The sequence below is a fragment of the Arvicanthis niloticus genome, chromosome 19 (genome assembly GCF_011762505.2).
Source record: "Arvicanthis niloticus isolate mArvNil1 chromosome 19, mArvNil1.pat.X, whole genome shotgun sequence".
Classification (NCBI taxonomy): domain Eukaryota; kingdom Metazoa; phylum Chordata; class Mammalia; order Rodentia; family Muridae; genus Arvicanthis; species Arvicanthis niloticus.
The window spans coordinates 43,498,942-43,511,749 of NC_047676.1; positions in this window are offsets into that span (position 1 = coordinate 43,498,942).

Consider the following 12,808-nt stretch of genomic DNA (forward strand, 5'->3'; position numbering starts at 1 on the left):
CTAAAGGAAAAATACAGAGTGTTGTGAGATTTTATAACAGGAGTCTGATGGAGAGGGAGGGATCGGGTGAAGCATGGTCCCCTGTCGTCTGAAGGACAAATGTGCTTGAGCATCATTCTGTAATTTGTTATGAAACGTGTTTTCTCCATCTCTCTTCCTTTCATACCCTTCCTTCTTTTCCTCTTTTCCTCTCCTCTATAATATCTCTGTGTTTTATAATAAAGACAAGATAGCGACAGCACAAGGAATTGTATACATATTCATCTCTTGTTACTTAGCCCCCACTGTGAGCTTTTATAAGAAATAAAATGTATGGACCTATTCATAGTATCTTACTTATTTTGATCGGCTACTCTCAGTATCCTACAGGTGAGTTCTTCTGTTATTCAGAAACGGTGGTGACATCATACAGAAAGGTTCAGGCAGACATAAGAAGCACTAGGGACTCTCAAACACAGACAAAGTTATGGAGATGGAATGAACATTTGGAGCACAGTGGACTGTCGATTCTGCCTTCAGCCACCCCATGGTTCTCCTCTGTGTTTTCATTTCTCTTTCTGCCTCCATTAAGCTTCTAGTTACCACCTCTTATGACCCTTTTCTTTACTCCATTGTTCTTCCTTATCCATGAGACACTGATGCAAACTCTCTGGAATAAAATATCCAGAAAGCTGGGGTAGGGGATTAGATAAATAAATAATATGTAGTGTTCATGGATTGGGACCATCTTCAATCACCCCAACCCATGTATAATTGCACCAGTTAGAATTTAAGGACTTGGCAAGGAGACTCTTCTGCTCACAATCCTACCAAGAAAAAATCAGTTTCTGCGGGAAGTTCGGTTATGAAATGTAAAGCAGCCAAGTGACTGCAGCTGTGGGCAGGAAACCTGAAGCACCATGCCCTGCGGTTGACTAGTGTAAAGAAGATTCACTGAGGGAGAAGGGAGCAGAGATAGAGGCAGAGAAAGGAATGGGGAGAAAGACAGAGCAAGATAGGAAGAGAGGCCCACTGGGGAGGAGGAGTAGGAGGAAGAAGGAGGAGGAGGAGGAAGAGGAGGAGAGGAGGAGAGGAGGAGGAGGAGAAAGGAGGAATAGGGGGAGGATGAAGAGGAAGAGGAGAAGGAGGAAGAGGAGGAGGAAGAAGAGGAGGAAGAAGAGGAGGAGGGTTGGTGAGGGTTGGTCCTCTTACACACTGCTGCTGCAGGTAGCAGGCAGTGACACAAGCTGTTGCTGTGGAGCTATTGGGTGAGCCTAGCAGAATTGTCTGTCAGCCAATACTTTCCTTTTATGTGGTTTCTGTTTATTTTCAAAATTTAGAGTCTTCTTGATTACAGGACTCTGTTTTCCTAAATACACAATATGGTTCAGGTTTATAGTTTGTCTAGTAAAATAGTTTGAATAACGTAACTGATTAGTGCACAGAGACCACAAAGTACTGAGACCTTAAGTACTTTACTATCATTGAAGGGAAAAGGCCAGGAGGAGGAATAAGAGGGAGAGGGGAGGGAGAAGGGGAGGGGAGGGGAGGGGAGGGGGAGAGGGAAGGAAAGGGGAACTGGAGGAGGAGGAGGAGGAGTGGGGGGAGTGGAAAGCTTTGAAATCCCTAGTCTGGAGATGAGATTTGATTTAAAACCTTACAAGTTTTACTCTGTAAGACCAGGCCTGGCCCTAAACCACAAGATCCACCTGCCTTTGCCTCCCAAGTGCTGGGATTAAGGGTGGTGCTGGGAGGAAAGTAAAGGGCTGGGGGCTGGGCTGTGATCAGCATGTAAAGTGAATTTTAAAAATGTAATATTCTTCCACCCCTCTGAGAGAGAAGCAGATTCCATAACTAGATTCGACAACTATACAGTCTTGGCTAAACTTCAGACATTTTGGATTTCCCTACCTTCATTTACAGTTTGTCACTTAGAAGGTTTTCAATGAAGGTCCAACAAAGGGTCAGACTCCCTTTCTTGATGCAGCAAGGAAAGGGAGTCTAAAGAATCCATACCATTCTGTTTTGCCGGTTTACAGGGGAAAAAGAAACAAAGAGAAAAATTCCTGATGTCCAAAGCATACAAGTAGCTCCCAAGAGCAACTGAGAGGCACAGCGAGCCATTCCAGAGAGAGGTCAGGCATCCTGCAGGACACATCAAGAGAACAAAACATGTGGGTCTCACCAGGACAAGCACCCTCAGAGGATATGCAAGGGACATCCAATTTTATCTCCAGATCCTTGGTTATTTGCTTAAACGCAAAGGCTCAGGGTCTATACCAGAACCAATAATCAGTCCTGGGACACATGGTCAGAAATCTGAACTCACTTTTAATACAGCAGTTGTATTTATTCATTGAGAAATTTTTATATAAACTCAGTGTATTTTGATCATTCACTTTATCTCTACCCAGACAATAGTGGCAGAATTTTCATGGGATTAGCTAATCACTTTCAAGTTGGATTTGAAGCTTGCTCCATAGGAGGAAACTCCTCCCTGACACTGTAATTCTAGTCATGAACGTACTACTATTACATTGCTAAATGGACATAACATCAAACTGCCTCCTAAACGTTTATCTTAATACGCATAGCTAGTGTAGCCCTTGGGCCTCATGAAAGAAGCTTCTGTTTACAGTGGACAACATTGAATACAGGCTCACTCCTGGTCAAAGAATAAATAAGTCACTGTAGACTATTTTTCCCTGAGTAGAATATCTATACCACACACCTTCCAGACTCAAGGACTATCACAGAGGAGTGGCAGGAACGATTTTAAGGACCACGTGTTGGGAAAGGTTGCTCTGTAAAAATGTCTTCTGGACATGACACAGCTGATGCACTCATGTGTGCATACCAGCTGTGGCTGTCTGCATCAGACCTCACAGGATCAAGCCAGTTAACAAGCCAGCAGAGAGAGGCCAAGGGCTCAAGAAGGCTCCATCCCTAGCTTAGGGGGCCATTGGTTGTTGACAGTAGCCAACAGAGAGAAGCTTTTCCTTAAGGAGTCTGAACTTTTAAAATGAGTGTCCAGTCAATCCTTGTGCATTCTCAAGTTGACACCAGGATTCTAAAACTCAAGAGGAACTGAGCAATGATCTTTGAAACAGCCTTCCTGGTGCCTTTAGAGTGTGTATGCTTGATATCACAGAAATAAAATCAGCATGAAAACAGAAATTTAAAGTTTATCTTAGGTGATATGAGTCTTTCTAACTGCCACGTCATTGTGGTATACCTGTAAGAAACATTTCTCCAGAAATCACTCTAGAGCTGATGGTATCCTATGGATGACTATACAAAAGCCACTGTAGAAAATAAGGTAAGAAGTACCTCCTCTAGGGGCTCTTGGAATCAGGGAAGAATGAACTAGAACTTTTCTGAAAATGAAAAGTAGCAGTTGCAGAATGACCTTGTGATGTATCATCCGTCAGATGTTGAAGCTGGCTTTGTACCTGAGCCCTGGGCATTTGTAATGGCTCCAAGTATCATGATTATTGCCTGCCAATGATCAGTTCTTAGGGTCTAGGGCAGTTCACTGTACTTTTTCTTTTTGTTTCTTTTCTAATTAAAGGGCCAGGGAGACTACAAATGAGATTTATTTCCTTTGTAACTCACATAATGTCTTCCAATTTCAAATGCCACTCTCCAACTGTGGCAGGACCTGGCATGTCAGCCTCAAGCGTCCTCTGTGAGTACCTCTTTGTTTTAATGAGCACAGTAGAGATGAGGGGACAGAGGAAGGATGTTACTGTTAATAGTAACTAGTGTGGTGTAGGGTACATGTCTACTCCACAGGGTTTACTTTTTAATCTGTTTGCAATATCCTTAGTAAATTGAAGTTATAATTGTTGAGTTATGTTTGCATGCCTAACTTTTGCTCATTTTTTTCAATTCTCCTTTTGACAGCTCAGGACACATTATTTGCAGAATTATTTAAGCATGGATACTTTGTTGAGGTCAGAGTTACCAAAACTCTAGGCTGTATCTCAGTTGTATCACTTGCTTCAGAGAAAGACAAAGAAACTTTTGTGATACAACAGTGTCTCTTGTCCAAAGGGCTAAAACCAAAAGAAACAAACTTAACCTGAGGTCACTAGTCATTACTTCCTGACACTAATTTGCAGTTGGGCACACTGGATCATGTATACAGGTCAGTACTGTGCCCCTACACATCAAATGCTTTGGTTTCTGGGAAAATTTAAGAGATTAGAGAACCTGTTCTCATCTTCAGATTATTAAAATGCTCAATAAAAATAAAAACAGTCTTAAACACCTTTCCTGTGACTTCACAACTCTATAGTTGCCAAAATAATATCTGGATTCAGATCCCCTAGTAATTTATCTTATACTCGAGACATCATCTCATAATTAAAATATACAATGGTTTTCTTGAGAGAGGCAGCACAGCCAGTTAGGAAGCATTGGGATTATTAAGAATCTGATGTCCCTGAGCAGAGTGACATCACTTCGTTCTCCAGTAGCTAGACTTTGACAACTAATTCCCAACTGCCTTAGCTGAGATTGTAGCAGCAGACACTTGGTGAGTACATTCACCTATTCAATAAATACATGGTAGATCATTGGAGTCATCACTCCAAAGCACTAGAATGGTACAAAGATGATGTACTATCATACAGTGCATACCCATGTAGGGCAGGGTAGGCGGAGTACATCAGTAATGTCTTGTTACAAGCCAGAGTCTGGGACAGCTGTAATAATAAAGAAATGGCTGCAGAAGTATATGAAGAAAGGGAGAGACAAGACCACTATGAGAAAGTAGTAAGTCCTCCTCCCTGGAGTAAGCTACTGCAAATGGCAGCTCCAAGAGATTGATAAGAGTAATGGACATCAGATTGAAAGAGGTACAGTGAGGTAGGGACCCCATGGAAGTTCAAGGGAGTCTCTTAGAGGTTCTCAAGGTTAGAGGGACTCAAAGGTTCACGCAGAGGTGAGATATACATTATGAGACAAAGAGGAATCCGGTGTGAATTCAAAAGTAGATTGAAATGCTTCTGAGAGACAAAATTTTAAAATGCTAAATTAAATTTATTCTTACTCATTAAAAAAATACAAAATAATACAATATAAGGCCAATCTTTTGTATTTCCCAAAATCAGCTAAAATGCAAATCCTTGATTTCTAGGATTCTAATATAAACTTGAGCCAGACACCCATTTTAAAAGTTCAGATCCCTAATGAAAAATCCTCTCCCTACTAGCATCCAACAGCCACCAATATCTTGTAAGGTAGGGATGGGGCCTCCTTAGTCCCTGGCCTATACATGTTAGACTGTCTGCTCTAAAAAAAATCTCAAAGGTTCAAAATAAGGGCATTAAAAACTGAAAGAACCCACACATTTCAAATAAATTAAAAATATCAAACAACCTGCTGAGAGAAATTTTACAGAGTATGATTATGTATATATGTCTCACCCTTCAATAATTCATTTCTAAGAATCTATCTCAGGCAAAATTATCAAATATTAGATGCACATGACATGTGGACCACAGTAATATTATCAGTCAAAGACAGAAAAAGAGTGATATGTCCATTAGCAATGGCTAGAGTAGTATGAAGGTGTAGAAAGCATGTGATAAACGTAGGGAAGAGAGAAGAGAGAGAGAGAGAGAGAGAGAGAGAGAGAGAGAGAGAGAGAGAACAAAAGGTATATAATTATTTGTACTTAGTGAACATTTTTTGAGGATTAATAGAGATCTTTAAAATCTCATACAAAATACTTCTGGGTACTTTCTCATCCTTCAACCTAACTCTAGGAAATACAAAGGGTCAAGGAAAACAGAGGGGAAAGAATTAGCATTGAAAATAACACATTTCTAAGGTATTTTAAAACAAGTTCAGAAAAGAATGTTAATGACTTAGATAAAAAAAACTAGGAAATAAATTTAAAGGTGTAAATATTGCAATGTCCATAATGGTCGTGTGTGTGTGTGTGTGTGTGCACGTGCATGTGTGTGTATGTATATGTATGTGTGCATGTATGTGTATGTGTGTGTGTACATGTAGTGTATGTGTGTGTGTAGTGTATGTGTGTCATGCGTGTGTGTGTGGTGTACGTGTGTCATGTGTGTGTATAGTGTATGTGTGTCATGTGTGTGTATGTGTGTGTGTGTTTGCATGTGTGCAGGACCCATACACCAGAGGAAGACTTTGGATGTCTAGCACTGTCAATCTCCTACTTATGCCCTTGAGACAAGGTCTCTTAGTGAACCTGAACTTTGACATTTTCCAGCTAGACTGATTGGCCAGCAAGTTTCAAGGATCCTCATGTCTCCAACCCTTCTCACTGTAACCCACTAGGGCTGGGGACACAGGTGCACACATGAAACATGCCCAGAATTTTACATGAGTTCTGGGAATCAAGCTAAGGTCCACATGCTTGCACTGCGAGTATTCTTAGCCAGAGTGTCTTCCTGGCCTTATGTGTACTTTTTATAAAGGAATAATAATGAAAAAGAAAATTTGTAAAAGAGCTTCGTATAGAAGAAAATATAGAAGACAAGAGAGAAGAGACAGAATAGGACTTCGCCTATACATATTTCATTTGACAATCAATTTTGAAAGGTTTATGTTTATAATCATGAAATAAAGCTAAAATAAAAAAGAATAGAATTAATAAGAAATTTAATAAAAAGCTTTTTTGAATGAGTAAGAAATAAGACCCTATTACATGCCAAGTCTTAACATGGGAAAAGAAGGACTTAGATTGATTTTAAATAGAAATCTTACACTGATTGTCACCAGTGCATTCCCCTAAGGGTATATTCACATGGCCTACAGTGAGACAAAAATCAATCAAACAAACAAACAACCAAAAAAAAATTACAAAAATAACACCACCACCAACAACAACAGCAATGACCCAATTGTATTATATCCATCAGTATAGTTTTAATGAGAAACAGTCATACCCACATTTTTATTCTGAAAACATTTTATACATACTAGAGCAAAGAAAGTAATTATATCAATATTATAGAGAATCAAGACTTTTTGAGAAAAGTGATAAAAACAAACACTCCAAGAAACTAAATGAAAAGCTTATAGTTTTATATTTAATTTGTATTAAAAATAACAGGTTGTATTAAAAAATCCAGGTTGTATTACCCCCCCCCTTTTTTTAAAAAAAGGGAGTTACATTTCCCCTTTGTTTTTATTTAAGAAGCCTAGACACTGTGGAGCACTGATTACAATGAATGCCCCATGTAGTCTTAAAATACCATTTCCTATCATCGAGCCAGGTTCCATGGGGAAAATCTCATTCCATATCTGAGGCAGGAGATTACAGAAATTGTTCCAAGAATTAAACAACAACAAAACACCTAAAACGGAATAATAGCATCACGTTAAAAAGACACAAGAGCCAAACTGAAGAGGCTTTCCCTAAGAGAAAGAAGCGATGTAAATCCTCAATGAACATGACAACTGCAATAGTGTGTGACATCAAATTTATATAAATATATATTTATATAATTATATAAATATTTTTATATTTATATAATTATATAAATATATGTTTATATAAATTATATTTATATAAATAAATATATATAAATCTGTACATTCCCACTACAGGACTTGAAGCCCACCTCATAATGTATATCTGACTTCTGAGAGAACCTTTGAGTTATTTTTTTTTTTTAATTTCTTTGGCAGTTCTTTGGCAAAAAGGCCATGTAATTCCTGGAAAGAATGTGTGGGGTAAAGAAAGATCTATTAGTTTTAGCGTGTGATCTGTGGGAGCATGGTCCACACCTATGAAAATGGTCAGGTAGAGCGAAGACTGATCAGGCCAAACATGAGAGTCGCTGCAGCTGGAGTAGTCCCCACCAGTAGGTGAGAGGTGAAGGGACGCCTTGGTGCAGGCAGGTGTGTGCCTCAAGCTCTTTGAGACAGCAGATAAGGAAGAGACCAGGAAGGGGCTGGTTCCTGAGGTGGAGAGGAAATAGGTGGCCTCTTCAGATTCCTTCTGCTTTCTCAGAGAAGTAGAAACAGGGAGCATGGGGGTTGGGACACAGTGAAGATGTAAAGCAGTTGTGTGGGTTGAGCCATGTGATTGGGAAAATGTTGTGGGATTGGCAGGCAACCAAATCTTAGTGGGTGTGGCTCCTCATGGGTTTGAAAGAGGCAAAGAGGCAAGGTCTGCTCCCGTTCAGTCGGGGTCTAGATGGTTGTATGCACAGAGGAAGCACTCATGTGTGCTGAGACAGCATCTGGAGAAGGGTAAGAACCTAAAAGTTATATATTAAATATATAAGTGTACAGTACCTTGGCATTTAAGAATTTCTCCTCCTTCCAATTTAATCCTATAACAATTACAGAAGTGTAAGGGCAAAGCAAAGAGAAGACACCCCAAGCTCCCCTCCTCTGTGGCATTTGGTAGTAATCTTAGCAAGAGACAGCCATACTTTAAAGAAAACTGAAGGTATAGATGCTTCGATGTGAGTCATCTCCAATTTAATATTTATATTTTATTTCAAGTGGTCTTGAAAAGGTTCAAAGGGAACATTTTGCAACTTTACTGTGCACAGGTATGGATTTTAAGATTGCCTATTCAACCGCAAATGGATGGCCCTAAACATATGTACATATAAGTAACACTAAATAAACTCAGTAGGGTGTGTGTGTGTGAAACGATAATTAAAGAAGAGATTATGTTGAGAGAGAGAGAGTTAGGGGACATGACAAGAAATGAAGGACAGAGAAAGATGCATGGAAATTATGTAGTACTCATGAATAGAATTCTCAAAACATGCAAAATTAATTGAAATAAAGAGTGTACTGATTCTCACTAAGGTTTTCTGTGAAGAGCAGTCCTACTACTCTCTCGTTGGGTGTTTTGGCTCCAGAAATGCTCAGGTCAGATCCAGAATCCCCCTGCTTCCTTGTTTTTTAAGCTCTGTGGTTTCGGCTTCCTCATTTGAAACTGCATCTTCTATTTATACCATTCCTGAGCATCTTTGAATACCTTAGAATAATACACACTCCGGCAACAGTGACAGGCAGCATTGACTGGCTGTTTGTACATTGGGGCATTGTTCCAATCGCTTTGCATTTGTTTATCTTGCTTCATAATAATCCCACAAGGAGGCTGAGGCACATGGAAGGGAAAGAATTTTCATAAGCTCAAATGGCTAGTAAGTAAGGAGACACAAAGGACGGGCTCGTAGCCACTGGATTATATTGGTTTGAGGAATAGCACAAGAAAGAAGAAAGAGAAGTCATGTGATCAAGTATGTTTTATGGAGTGATAACTTTCCAGACAAGTCACTATGGCTACCAAAATCTACACTGTGTGACAAAAAGGAAAATCCAGAGTTGTGTTAAATGATCTTACTAGTTCATAATTTTGCACTAAAAGAAGAAAATTCCATAAAACAATTAGAAAGATTTATGTTAAATATAATTCATATCACAACCTACACATTAACAATAATTAATAATGGGAAAGGGCAGTGGGGTGTACAATGTTTGTAACAGTGAGCTATTTCTGCAGATTCATTCCAAATTTCTGCAAAATGATAATACAGGGGATTTATTTCTTTTCAAAATCAAACTTCGATTTATTTTACTCAATAAAATGTAACTGCTAAACCGATATCCGAGAATTTTCAGTATACAGAGTGACGTGTCCGTTTGCTTTCTCTACCTTCCCTAGCAAAATACCACAACCACAACGTAGATGGCTCATGCCCTTGGAATTCATTGTCTCAAAATTCTGGAGGGCTGAAGTCCCAGAAAAAGGGACCACAAGGCTTGTTTTCTTCTGAGGCTAAACAGGTTGAGTGTCTATGTCTTGAGGGTGGGCATTTTTTCCTTGTCTTTGTTCATTTTCTCTCACTTCATATTGATTTAGACTCATCTTAATTGATTTAAATTGATTCCCTTTACCTCCAGTAAGTTTACATTCTGTGATATTCAAAGGTAACACAGCAGCAGAGATTTTTTTTTTTTAAAGAGAAACAACATGATTTACAACATAATTGCTGCATATGAGCTAAAGTAGTCAAAGGCCTTTCAAAAGCTATCCTGCTGGCCTCTTTGGAAATGTAAAGCTGGCCTCTGTCCCTTAAACACCCATGTCTAATTGTCTGTTAATTAGTCATGGTATATTTAAAACCTCAGCCCTACATTCTTCTGGATGACATTTTACATTAAGACAAATCCTATCTAGAAGAAACAAGATACATTTCCTGGATCTGGGCCAGAGTTCTGCATCTGTATGAGAATCACCTTAGTGTTTAAATAGCCCATCACGTAAACAGCACAGCCACGATCCACACAGTCCGCTCCTTCACAACAACATGGAAATCACAATGGGGAAACAAGCTCTTCACATGCAAGGAAGAAGGAAATGGTTAGGGAAACAGATTGGGTGTGGGAAGGAATCAGTGGAAATACAAATGGGGGTAGAATTGTTTGTCTCACAAACACAGAACGCCTGGCACCACAGTCCCAAAGTCCAACAAGACAATCACTCACACTATCCAGTAAATTAGCTCTATTTCTATGGCCAACACCAAATGTTCTCCTTCCCCATTCACTGTAGAAATAGGTGTCTTTAACTGAGTATTTCTTGCTTCCTCTTATGGGAAAGGAATCACTTTATTATCGTCAGTCTTGAAAGCATCAGTTTCTCTAAATTTCTTCTGATGTCATATCTACTCTCAGCTGTTATCTTTTCACTAGGGTACTACATATACTCGTGCAATTATCTTCTGGACAGCCCAAAGTAGCCTATTCTTCAGTGCCTATTAACTTGCTTGAAGGGCTTCAGTGAGCTTTAAAATAAAACCCCATTACAGTCATACATTACCTAGGGCCATCTTCCCTTTGCTCCAGTCTGCCAACTATATTCAGACTCTCTGACCTCTGTGTAGGTCCCTGCATATTTCAAATGTTTTCTGGCCTTGGACTCCTTGAACTTTTCTCATGGCAACTGAGCTAACATCCATCGAGTAGGCTGCTATAAAATGGCCACTGTTATAAAAGCCATGAAAGAAAGAGTATTCTGTTCCACTGCTGAGGAGACACAACCCCATGTTCCCTTCCCATATGCAGCGAATGTTCCCTTTCCCAGGAGTCCCTAGAAATCTACACTACTCATACTTAAGAAATAATGCTCAACTCTGTGTATACCATGCAGAACAGTCTATCAATGAAGATTCAAATTGATAAAATCATTGTAAGTTGTTATGTTAAGGAATTAGATATGAGACAGTGCCTGGTATAAATGTGAGGGCTGTCAAGTCAGAAATCTCTCGGTAGGATAGGGTATCTCAGACTCATATCAAAGTGACTGAGAGAAGATAGTTAAACGTCTGGGGGTCTTTGGTTCTCCCCCTCGGGTCTTTTGACTTGTGGTATCAGAATCTCTGAGATTGCAAAAATCTCTATTACTTCAAGTCAGCCAAGTATGAACATGAATCATATATACAAAACAACTCCCAAGCAACACTGAGATTGGGTGTAAATTAATTAGGTACTGTAGCCTTTATAAGTCACATAAAATTAGGCCCCCTCCCCTAAAGATGTCCTTGCCACCCTGGGGCTTCAGGACATACACACCTTAGTATGCTCGCCATTCTTGGTAGCATCCCTTTCCAGAGCTGCTTCCCTCCCCTGGCTGTTTAGATGGTGAACTCCATTTTGTCTTTCTTGCTTTAAGGACCCACCTAGATGTCACTTTGCAGAGAGCTTCCTCACTATTTCCCTTTCTCAGTTGGTTTGCATCACTGGCCCTATTCTCTTCCCTGTGCTTATCTCAAGTTATTCATGAGCTTTTTTTCCCCCTCTATTTACTAGTTTTGCCTGGCTCTTCTCACAGATCTCTGGAGGTTTTGTTCTGACAGATCTGTATAAAAAGGTTCATACTGGCTCATATGCAGTAGTGGCACATACAATAGTGGTGCAACCAAGTACCAAAGGAGCAAACAATATCAGAGTTTATTATTATAACAAAGAACACCTTTCTATACACGTACACATACTTTATTCCTTCACTCTAAAGCCTTCCATGTTCAAAGTCCTAGCTAATCACAGTGGCTTATCCTCACAGGAGCAGGGGGTAAGCCCCACACTACTGGGTTTCATTCACTCTCTGCCTAGTCCTTCTGCTTTCCCTCACTCCATCCTTACCTCAACTTAAGAATATATTCATGCCAGGCTTTTTTGAAATTTATTTTATATACATTGATGTTTTTGTTTGTATATGCATCTGTGTGAGGGTGTCAGGACTCCTAAAACTAGAGTTACACACTGTTGTGAGGTACTATGTCAGGGCTGGGAATTGATCCCAGGTCCTCTAGAAGAGCAGTTGGTGTTCTTAACCACTGAGCCATTTCTCTGGGACCTTCCCTGGGCTTTCTTGGTCTGTAGTGGGATAAAGGTCAGTAATGCTCACTTGGGGCAGTGGACTTCCTCATAAGCTTTATATATCTCTGTGAGACATTTGCTTACAACTGCATGCTTTCTGAGTGGCTGGTAATAAGCAAGCAAGCAAGCAAACAAACAAAACGAAACACTGCTGCTATTTGTACAATTAAGGGTCTTGGAAGCTTTTTCACCTCCCAAGATAAAGCAAGGAAGTAGACAGATGCTACCACAGAATTTAATATACTGGGTCCAAGCAGTCAACTTTAAAGAGGGAAAAGCCTTTCTTTCCACAGCAAAATTGCATGGCTCTGTTGCAGATGCAGTCATGACCCAAACCAAGAAGAGAGAACGATATATGAGTCTGGGATATTAAAATAAATTATTAAGCAAAAATATGAATAAAATTCCCTCCACATTCCTAATTTTGGCCTGTCTA